Raw genomic sequence first — 11,682 nt, forward strand, 5'->3', positions numbered from 1 at the left:
CTCTGCTGTTGATTTCTGGTTAAATTTCATATTATAGCTACTGATGGTTGCCAATATATCGCTCGTAGTAGGATTTTTGCTGTTAATGTGTTGATAAGTTCTGTTATACTTTTGCCAAGTCACCATTCACTGTAACCAATATTCCAACAAGTACTTTTAGTAAAACTCACAATTGAATTGGACCCTGGAGGTGATTTTCTGTCATTCACTTCACATAACTGCACAGAATTAACCCAGAGTTAACTCACACCTGGTCTCATCTCTTGAGTCAGGGCGCGTGTCACGTCTAGAGTTAACTCATCCCTCATCCCATCTGTTGGGGCGGGACAGATGGATCATGAACTGGTTGGATGGCAGAGCTCAGAGGGTTGTGATCAATGGCGCAGAGCCTGGTTGGAGGCCTCTAGTTAGTGAGGTTCCCCAGGGGTCAGTGTTAGGTCCAGTCCTATTCAACCTTTTCATCAGTGACCTGGATGAAAAGACTGAGTGCACCCTCAACAAGTTTGCTGATGAAAAAAACTGGGAGGAAGGGTTGACACACCAGAAGGCTGTGCTGCCATTCAGCGAGACCTGGACAGACTGGAGGACTGGGCAGGGAAGAACCTAATGAAATTCACCAAGGGCAAGTGTAGGGTCCTGCACCTGGGGAGGAATAACCCCAGGCATCAGTGTAGGTTAGGGGTGCACCTGCTGGAAAACAACACTGCAGATAAGAACAACAACAGGTTGACCATGAGTCAACAATGTGCCCTTGTGGCCAAGAAGGCAAATGGTATCCTGGGGTGCATTAAAAAGAGTGTGACCATCAGGTCAGGGAGATAATCCTACCCCTCTACTCTGCCTTATTTAGGCTACAGGGAAGGAGACTCCACAACCTCCCTGGGCAGCCTGTTCCAGTGCTCTGTAACCCTCACTGAGAAGAAGATTCTTCTCAAATTTAAGTGGAACCTCTTGTGTTCCATCTTGATCCCATTACTCCTTGTCCTATCATTGTTTGCCACTGAGAAGAGCCTGGCTCCATCCTCATGGCACTCACCCTTTATATATTTATAAACATTATTAAGGTCACCCCTCAGTCTCCTCTTCTCCAAACTAAAGAGACCCAGCTCCCTCAGCCTTTCTTCATAAGTACTACCTCTATGCAACCCACAGCTTCAATTTCCAAACCACCAATCTGTTTGGTGTTGCCACTCATATGACTTAGCCAGGTCTCATCAGTTTGGTCACCTGCTTTTTTATTTTAAAAAGTTTTCTTTTTCCAAGGGGCAGCTTTCTACAGATCACAACACACCTGAAATTCCCAAATGAAGCTCTGGTAACTGCTGCGAAACTCAAAAACTGCTCCACTTGGTACCTTTACAGTCCCACATGTTTCAGAACTGGGAAAAACAGCACTGTCACCACACAAGACAAAACCAGAAAGCTAGATGCTTATGCCACAGCTGAATTTGAAAGTTTAATTCAGCAGAGAAGAGGAACCAGGAAGAAAAGATGGAAAGTTAAGGAAGGCAATAAAAAAAGAAGCCCTACAGCAGTAGTACAAGAGATTTCTTTGCTGCTGCTGAGACTGCAAGCACTGGAGATGGGTTCATCAAATAATCACCTGTTGTCCTGGTTACGTTAAAAAAAAAGTTTCTCTTTTAGTGAATGCCCTGGTTTTGTTAAAAAACAAGTTTCTCTTTTAGTGAATTTGCCTGTCCGCTAAAGCCTTCATATTAGCTGCATTTTCCTGGAGAACCAGATACATGTTTTGGTAAACATAGCCATGGAATGCAAAGTTATTGATAAGCACGGATGGACATCTCGCGAAAGGGGCAATGAGAAACAGGTGACCAAGAAACTGACCAACTGAGTATAACATTCCATTCACGTGAATACTTCATATAAAAGTGGGAGATCACGAGGATCTCGTCCCTTTTCCCTTTTCCTTTTTCCCATCTGCTTATGGCCGACATTAGGAGAGGACCTTGCTAGTCGTCCCTGTGAACTGAGGCCTAGTGAGAGGCTGAATCCAGCTCCAGGTTGGCTACAGAGTGTAATCCAGGACTTTGGGTGCTGGTTCTGCAGTTGCTGAGACTTTCAAGATTGGTTTTGTATATTTTGTATTATTTTCTCTATTCTTATTAGTAGCATTAGTAAAACATTTTTAATTTTTCCAACTCTCTTCTCTCTGTCCTTCTTTCCCTCCCAATCGCCTGTCCTTAGTGGGAAGGGGGGAGAGGGAGGGGCAAAAGGGGGAAGTTGGGGGGGGAGAGGAGGTTAACAATACCTCTGCCAGGGTTTTATTGTCACCCCACAATCTTAACCCTCGACAGTGAATTTGGCCTGTCAGCTAAAGCCTTCATATTAGCTGCATTTTCCTGGAGAACCAGATACATGTTTTGGTAAACATAGCAATGGAATGCAAGGTTGTTGATAAGGACAGATTCACATCTCACGAGAGGGGCAACGAGAAACAGGTGACCAAGAAACCAACCGAGTATAACATTCCATTCACGTGAATACTTCATATAAAAGTGGGAGATCACAAGGATCTCGTCCCTTTTGCTTATGGCCGACATTAGGAGAGGACCTTGTGAATCGTCCCTCCGAATTGAGGCCTAGTGAGAGACTGAATCCAGCTCCGGTTGGCTGCAGGGTCCAATCCAGGACTTTGGGTGCCGGCTCTGCAGTTGCTGAGACTTTCAAGATTGGTTTTGTATATTTTATATTATTTTCTCTATTCTTATTAATAGCATTAGTAAAACATTTTTAATTTTTCCAACTCTCTTCTCTCTGTCCTTAGTGGGAAGGGGGGAGAGGGAGGGGTTGAAGGGGGAAGGGGGGGAGAGGGGGTTAACAATACGTCTGCCACAGTTTTATTGTCACCCCGCAATCAGAACCCTCGACACCTGTAAAATGTGTATTTTTCATAAAAGATGCTGAACCTGACAGCTGGAAATGGACACTTCTCAGGAAGGGCCTAAGATGAGAAAGCACTCTCCACCCCCAGGAGAATCAGACAAGACCACACACTCAGTGGACACGGAGGCTTTGGGTGACTTCTTATGATGCGGAGTCACTCCCTGTGAACCAATATAGGAAGCTCCCATCTTCTCATTTTTCTTCACTGACTATTTTGAACATAGTAATGATGAGGGAAGAGGCAGTGTGCAAAGGCTGGGCCATAGAAAATGCTGACACAGAAGTCTGCCTCTTTCTCCCTCTAGGTACTGCTCATCCCTTTGACTGCCAGCTCTGAAGGCAGGGATCACACTGATAAGTAAGCAAGCTGCTACACAGAGAGAGTTCCTTCCATAAATGTAGGAAACAATGACATTGTCTGAATGTTGCCCTGTGAGACTGTCACCCTGGTGTAACTAGATATCCTGCTTCAACAGCCAGTTTGGCTTCATTTTCTGCCAGTAGCCTTGTTGCTGAGGGCTCACCTGAGAGCATCTATAATTGCATACTTTTTTCTTGTCTCTCTCTTGGGGGCATAAAACCAGAATTATTATCTCAGTTTCAGTCCTGAAATAGTGATGGCACAAAGCACCCTTAAGGGAGTACCTCAGGCAGGGAAGTCACCAGTGGTTGAGCTGGCACCATTGCCCCACAAACCAGCCATAACTATACCTGGCTGCTCAGAGGGAGGGCTGTTCCAGACAGCACTGCCACCACAAGGTTTCATGTGCAAAAAGGGGCCCACTGGCATGGGCTGCCATACCTGCTGGTGCAGGTGGACAAGGCTGATAACAGGTTGGTAAAAGTGATCACAAACTCCAGCACCTCCCCTGCCAGGAACACAGGCCCACGGTCCATCTTGGCCAACACCTCAGTCATGGCTTGGACAGCTCTGCTTGCACACCTGCCAAAAAAAAACCCAACAGTGGGCATGGAGAGAGGACTGAGTGCTGTGACAGTAGGGGAATGGCAACATCCAGGCGGGGCACATGCGCTCTCTTTAGGGCTCTGCTTGGCAGCACTCAGTCTGATGCCCTGGAGATTGTGGGCTGCGGCAGGTGTTGGGGCTGGCAGGGCAGGAGGAGAGGTGCAGACAGGTTTCCACAGAGGTGGCTGGTGCGCCCTGGGAGGGTGTTACAGCACAAATCCAGAATGTCTGGGTGATGTTTGGACAGGTTTTAATTCTGCTGCCAATTTGAAGGGAAAAAAATGCCCTCTGGCCCTGGCAGGGCTTTTAGTGTTGCAGAACACAAAGACTTTCTCCTGGTTATTTTGCAGCCTTGGGAAAGCTGTTAATAGCCAGCAATTGGACATCGAGCATCTTCTCCTCTTGGCCTGTGCCATGTGGGGAGAAGCTGTCAGGGGAAGTTTGCTATTGAGACAGCAAAAGAGCTCGAGCAGTGACTATAAATCTCAAACCTCTCCTGCTGTGTGCTCCTGGAATAAATGCTTTTTTAAATCCCTCCGTCTGATACCTAAAATCAGCAATTAGTAATAAAATAAGTCTATACAAATAAGGGTTGTAGATTTTACTAAGTTAATAAGAATAAGGTTCACAGATGTTAGGTGTTAGGCATCAAGTCACAAGAATGGTATTTGTTAAGATAAGCAGGGGAAGGTTAGGAGACAATGCCCTTGCTCTCAGAAGATAAGGTGGTGACACCAGTGCAAGCAGGTTACAAGCCAAATAACAAAGGCATGTAATACATATGCAAAGGATTTCCAAGAAATGTAATGAATATGTATGATCTGGATGGATATAACCTGTGCCTGGAACTTCTTCTGCCCCCCTCCCCGAGGATGGATCCCCTGGAGTTGGCGGCACGCCAATAAAGGATGCTTGCTTTTAAACCCACAAATTTTGGTTTTAGAAGTTTTTTTACGTGGCCGATTTGCAGTATCAATCATGTCCTTTCCAAGGAGCCAGGATGCCCTGCTGGCCTGTGCTGCAGCTGCTCTGCCTGGGTATCTTTTTTCTCTGATACTAGGTTTAAAGAAAATAATAAAAATATCATTTCCTTGAGACAGAGAGCAAGCATGCTGCCATAAACCTCGCCTCAGCAGTGTAAAGCCGGGGCTGTCTCAGCTAGGAGAAGAACACTTGCAGCAGATGTAGCTTGAAGATAGCAGCAGGCCCTGATTCAGGGCGGTCATGCAGGACAAGCAGGTTCTCTTTATGCCCTGGACCTCTGCAGGCAAAATGTCCTTAAACAGTCAAACATGAAGGTGAGTACATAGGAACAGAGAGCAGTCTGCAGTTGTGTCCTATGACTGCATCCCAGAAAATATCATCCCAAGAGGGCTTCGGAGACCTTAAAAGTTGGTGAATAAAGTGAATGTCTGGTTATCACACAGCCAAAAAGGTAAGAGTGGGTTGTTTTTGCTGGGGAAGTGTGTGTAGGAGCAGGGCTTGTTGTGGAAGAGTCTCTCCCCTTTGATGCCCCCATCCCCATTAAACTAGGGCTACATGTCCTGAGGTAATAGTACTCACTGCCCACTGCCTGGCCTTTGCATCCTGTGAGCTGCTGGAGCAGAACAGGCTGTGGGCTCCCAGCTGGGGTGGCTTTCTCCTCTCAGTGATATAGCATTAGTGCTCACGGGTAGCTCAGGGATGTTCCCCACCACAGGAGCTCATGTGCCCACCTGGCACTGTGGAGCCATCACTTGGGTCTTGCCTGTTTGTTTGCTCAGGGGAGTTCAGCAGCTACTTCTAATCTGGTAGCTGGTTTCTGTATGCTAATTGTCTCCAGATGGAAGATTTAACTTGGGGTGGTTCATTAGCAAAAGCCAGTCCCTTATGAGTGCTGACCTGGGACCTCAGCCTTGCTCCTCTTGCCTGGAGTGGTGCTGGCACACCCAGGTGTGGGTGTGCCCCTGTTTGAGTGTCTCTTGATTCTGAGGCCTTTGGGTGAGAAATTATCTGATGGGCAGTGCCTGGCTGCACAGCTGGTGTGAAAGCAGAGGTGAGTCTCTGGGATCCTGCCAGCTGCAGACAGCAGGCATCACTTCCTACAGGGCAAGGCTGCCCCGTGTGATCTTCTCCTGGGGATGTAGCACTGGGATGTGGCAGGGCTGTGTGTGGCAATGGAGACATGGAGGTGGAAGAGCAAGGCTCACATCCCCAGAGCAGTGTATGGCTTCTCCCAGCTTGTGCCTCCGTTCTGAGACTTACCTTAGCAGGATGTGCCCTACCAGGCATGGTGGTGGGGATACCGCAAAATTGGCAAATTGAAGAAACTTCTAAAACCAGGGTTTAAGGTTTAAAAAGCAAGCATTCCATTTAATGACTGACGTGCGTCACTCAGGCACTCTCACAGGATAGCTCTGTCTAGTGAGGGCCCCGAACAATTCCCTGACACAGGTTTTATCCACATGGAACATACATATTCATTACATTTCCAGGAAATCCTTTGCATATGCATTATATTCCTTTGTTATTCGGCTTGTAACCGCAAAACCAGTATGAACCGATCCTTATGCTGGTCTCACCACCTTATCTTCTGAGAACAAGGGCATTGTCTCCTAACCTTCTCCTGCTTACCTCAACAAATTCCATCCTTGTGACTTAACACCTAATAAGTGCTTAAAACCTAGCATCTGTGAAGCTTATTCTTATTAAACTTCATAAGTGCCTAAAATCTATGACCCTGTCGTGGTTTAACAAGCCAAAATTGGAAGGTCCCAACTTCCCTTAAGTCTGAAGCATGATGCTAATGGGATGGAATACTCTTATTGATCAGTCTGGATGTCAGTCAAGCTCTGCCCCATCTCTGCCCCTCTTCCTCGCTGTCTCACACCTGTAAGCAAGGCACTCAGAATGTCCTTGGCTCTCAGACCAGAGCAATTACAAACATTATCTCTGTGCTGGGGTGTTATCTGCTTGTTCTCAAACTGAGTTTAAATAATGAGCATTCTAGCTATGAAAAAGAAAGATTTCTAATTGCACGGAGAAAATTAACCCATTTTCAGTCAAACCAGCATAGACCCTTATTCTTATTAACTTATTTTATTACTAATTGCTGATTTTAGGTCCTTGTGTGTGTGTGTTGCTGCTTCTCAGTGGGGGTGGCTGGGAAAGCTCCCTGCATGAGCTGGGAGTCCTGCTCTTGGGTATTGGAGTGCTCTGTTTTCACACTGTGCCCTTGCAAGCAGCCCTGTGCTGCCTGAGCTGTGCCTACTCACGTCTTCTGATACACACTGCAGATGGATAGCAGGGGATGTCACCCCTCACACCCTGGGACATAGGTCACTTTTGTACATTTATACAAGAGGGGCAGCTGCAATGTGTGCCAGTCAGACCCTGCTGTGCAGTGATGCCAGCTTCTGTCATCTTTCATACCTCTCCTTCCCTTGCTTGCAGATACTTCAGGTGGTGGTACAAGAAGACCCACAAAGAGAAGAAATCTGCCTTCATTGACCTCTTATGTGCTGTTCCTCTAAAGCAAATTTACAGTCAGCCTCCATTTTGGGCACTGGGGTGATGCAGAAGGCAATGCCAGCATATGCTGGCTGGTAAGGGATTTATGTGGGGCCATCAAGGTGCTAGAGGGGGAGACTGGATCGAGTTACTTCTGGGGGGCAGGTGTGAGGGTGAAAAATCATGGACTCCACACAATCCAACGTGAATTCAAGAAAGGCCATTTATTACAGAAACAAGCCTCCTTATATATGCAGTTATTTCCTGATCACGCGTCCACGCTCCAAGCATGCATTAGCTGATTGGATATTGTCTATGTTCAAGAGTTGTCCACGCGCCCAAGTCTCACTGCTAATAGATGTGTTGACTGACGTCGTGTTTTCAGCTTTCCGACGTGGCCTTGAAATTCCTTAGGGCCTGACAAGTTTAATAACAAATCGCCATCTAATAGAAACCCATCCACACATTAACTTCAAGAAAATCCCTCAAATCTCCCACAATTCCCCCTTTTTGTTTTTGAACCAGCCAGGCCTTGTTTACAACACGCTGAATCATCTTTGAAATACACTGCAGCATACAATCACATGATTAACAACATAATTACAATTACATACAATGCAGTTGAGCATAATTTAACAAGATCAAACAACTACCCACCTATTCCCAAGCTTTTAAACCATTTGTCAAACCCTAATTCTACTATGACAATCTTAGTAACATGCTGTTTTAGTTTGTCTAAAGTACTATGAATAGATTCAGAAGGATCAGACAAGTTAATACAACACATTCCAATTCTTCACAACCATGATCTAGTGTTAAAAGTAAAAGATCTATAACTGTGTGATTTTGTAGAGTAGCATGCCTAATACCATCAACATCTACTATTAATTGAGTTAGTATCTCAGAAGTTAGATTAGCCTGTTTAAAAGACCAATAACTTAACTTTGATATGTCTCCTAAAGCTTTACCAGCTGCTAGACTAGGGAGAAGGAGTGCAGTAGATACTATGGTAGGAATGTCTCATAATTCTACCTCATTTTTGCATTGACTATCCAAGCGTAATATCGCCCTTTCGGCTCTCCTGCTGTTTGTTCAAATTGCCGTTCTCCACAGAAGGTACACCACCTGCTTGCTAATAGGCTTCTAGACCACCAGGTCTGTGAGCATCTATAACACTGAATTAGGATCCATGATTTACATCTGAAACAGTCCTCACAACTTATCTCCCTCCTGTCCATCGGCATCCGTTGAATCTTTGTTGAATTCACTTCAATCCTCGGCCTGTAATGACACAAGCATAACCTTTTCCCCAGGTTATCAATTGATGTGGCCTTTTCCATTTACCATTAACTAGTGATTTGACCATAACTAATGCAGGTTCTTTCTGATTTAGCATGTTTTTGGGTCATACTTGCAAAGTGTTTCATCACAGGGCAAATTTGGGCTGCACCACTTAGATATAAGTGATTCATCACATACAATGCTTTTGACAACTGGGTTTGTGGTGTTTTCCTTACTTCTCCCCCTTTTCGTTTAAAAAAAAATACAGTTCAGAATCAGATACGTGCGTTGGATCTTGACTACGTACTCAAAATCACAAATCAAATTTAGAGGTTCCTCCTTAAAAAGCTCTAAGTAATGTAAAGTTGTGCCAAGTTCTGCTAATTGGGTTGAACCTTCAATAATTTTTACAGAATGATGACAATTGTTATCTTCACGCCAGACCACTTCAGCTTTATGAAACTTCCCAGAACCATCAACAAAAACTGTGCAAGCATGTAGGATCAGACCAAATACAAGGATGGTCTGTGACCTGATGTTAAAGACTTGCACGTTCTGCAGTAATTTACATTTAGGCATGCCAAAAGCTGTGCTGTTAAGAAAATCAGCTAGTGCAATTTACAAGGACATAGACTGCAAAAATAAAAAAATCAAAATTAGATTTCACAAATGGTACATATATGACAAAAGGATCATGGCCTATTAAGACTTAAATTCATTCCCTGCATTTCTTGATCAGAGTAACAATTGGTATATCAGTGTGTTAGCAATATCATCATACTGTCTCACAATAGCCACAGGTTGTTTCTATGTTGTACCTATAAATAGACAGATCTGCAAGTCCAATCAAATGCAGTTACCTTGTAAGGTTGTCATAAATTTATTCCTCAAAGTTTCTAACTCCATTTTGGCTGTCATATTTATTGGATATTGTTTTCCCTTACCGGATCGAAGTCCTGTTTCAGTTCTATCAGTGTAGTATTTGATTTATCGAAACATTGGCTGTTAATACTAGTGGAAATACAGCATTCGAAATTTCCTTGGAGATTTCTCACTTGAAGCAAGCAGATCTGCACCGTCCAAGCAGCTTCTTGTAGGACATGCAACTAAACAGAATTCTCAGAAAACGTTATTTGATCTTACAATTTACTTAACAAATCTTGACCCAAGAGAGGTATAGGGCTTTCCGGCAAATACAAGAATTCATATGGTACAACTTTGTTCCAAATTTAACATTCCATTGGTCTCAAAAAACGGCCTTTCTTTCATTCTCTCCCACGACCTCAAAAACTAGCACGGTGAATTTACTAAGAAGTCTCTTCCAACTAGTTACCACACAATAAGTCTATTAAAATAAAATTTTGGTTTAATTTCCCAGCTTCATTAGAACTATGGATCCACTGGCTTAATTTACATTTAAAATTTACAGATGTCAAAAAACAGTGTATTAAACATCAATCCATTATTCAATTTTCCTAGATCCAAATCAGTTCATATTCTAGCAACTTTTAAATGCAACTTCATACAATACCAAGTTCACATCCATCATAGCATTTAGGTGTTTTGGTTTTTTTGTTGTTTGTTTTATTTTGTTTTGTTTTTTTCAATGCGAATTAGAGTTTAACAACTTAAATTCTTTTCTGGTCTCAAAATTACTAGATAAAAATATAAGCAATTACTCTAATGCGTAAGGATGCATCCTAAGGGAGAGCAAGGTGGAATTTTAGCAGTGGAACCGGTTCCCATTTTGTAATTATCTCCCCAAACAAAATTATTTTGGTACCAAACATAAATATGCAAATTAAAATACTGAGCTCAGATATGAAAATCAAAGACCAAGTTCAAATATGCAGATAGATCACAGTTACACTTATTCGAGACAATATTTCAGTTTTTGCATAGTACCTTTGGACTGGTTACTGCTCAGCCAGGCAGAGGTACCGCTGGGTATCCCTGAAAAAACAGGTCAGTGCCTGCTGGAGCCCCATCGGCACCTGCCCCCCCGCCCCCGCAGCAAGCTGGACTGGGCAAGGCTTTTAATAGTGTCTCATCTGGGGTGCTACAACTGTTATCCCAAAACCAGGATTCTTTACATGATGTGCATACAAAAGAGCCAAATACAGCACATCGAGATGAGACACAGCCTATCACAGAGTTGCACAAGTCTGGATATTGGAATAAAGCTAGAATGCTAGAAAGAAAAGTAACAGCTACTACACACAAAATTTTACCATCACATTCACACAGTAAAGAACTAAATTACTCATGATCTTCTGTAATATCACAAAATGCACATTTTGAGTCCATGAATTCTCATGGACTATAAACTTACTGTACCATGTAACAGACAAAGACCTATTAAACTGTAATATGCTTAAACAGATACCTACAAAGAAAACAGGTTAATAAGGAAAGCATCTTGCAGACTTCAAGTTTTCTGACCTGTGCGTTGTCAGTTAATTCTCAGCTTGTTCAAGTTCAAACCGTTCTGCCTGTAAAACTGTCTGAAATGGTTTAATGATCTCTTGTAGAGATTTATTTTGTCCTGCTCTTCTCACCTTAAAAACAACATTAATTGCAACAAGGTGTTATACTTCAAGATTCTGTTCTCTGGACACTTTTCCCAATAATTTAACTTATACCACAGCCACCATTAATTACAATATTTCACAAGATCTTCCTTCCTCATATTTCCAAGTGCTTTCCTATGTTTTAAAACACCTCCCAATACCAATTTCTTAGGAACACGACTGAAAACAGTCATTCCTGACCCCATCTCGAAAGTAAAAACCATGAGAAGAGGGAGGGGGGGCGGGGAAAGCACAGGGCTGCTTGCAGCATGAGTGGGAAAAGTGGGGAGAAAGTTTTACGATGTACTTATACCACAAAGAAACAATTCTAACAACAATCAGTAAAACAATTAACTCACATTCCTGACAAACTGCTTGATTTTCAGAGAGGCAATACACAGAAGCACGTAATATGTACTGTAAAACTCGCAGATAACACCTTGATAGCAAACAGTAGCGTTCTCTATTGCT

The sequence above is a fragment of the Patagioenas fasciata genome, chromosome W (genome assembly GCF_037038585.1).
Source record: "Patagioenas fasciata isolate bPatFas1 chromosome W, bPatFas1.hap1, whole genome shotgun sequence".
Lineage (NCBI taxonomy): Eukaryota > Metazoa > Chordata > Aves > Columbiformes > Columbidae > Patagioenas > Patagioenas fasciata.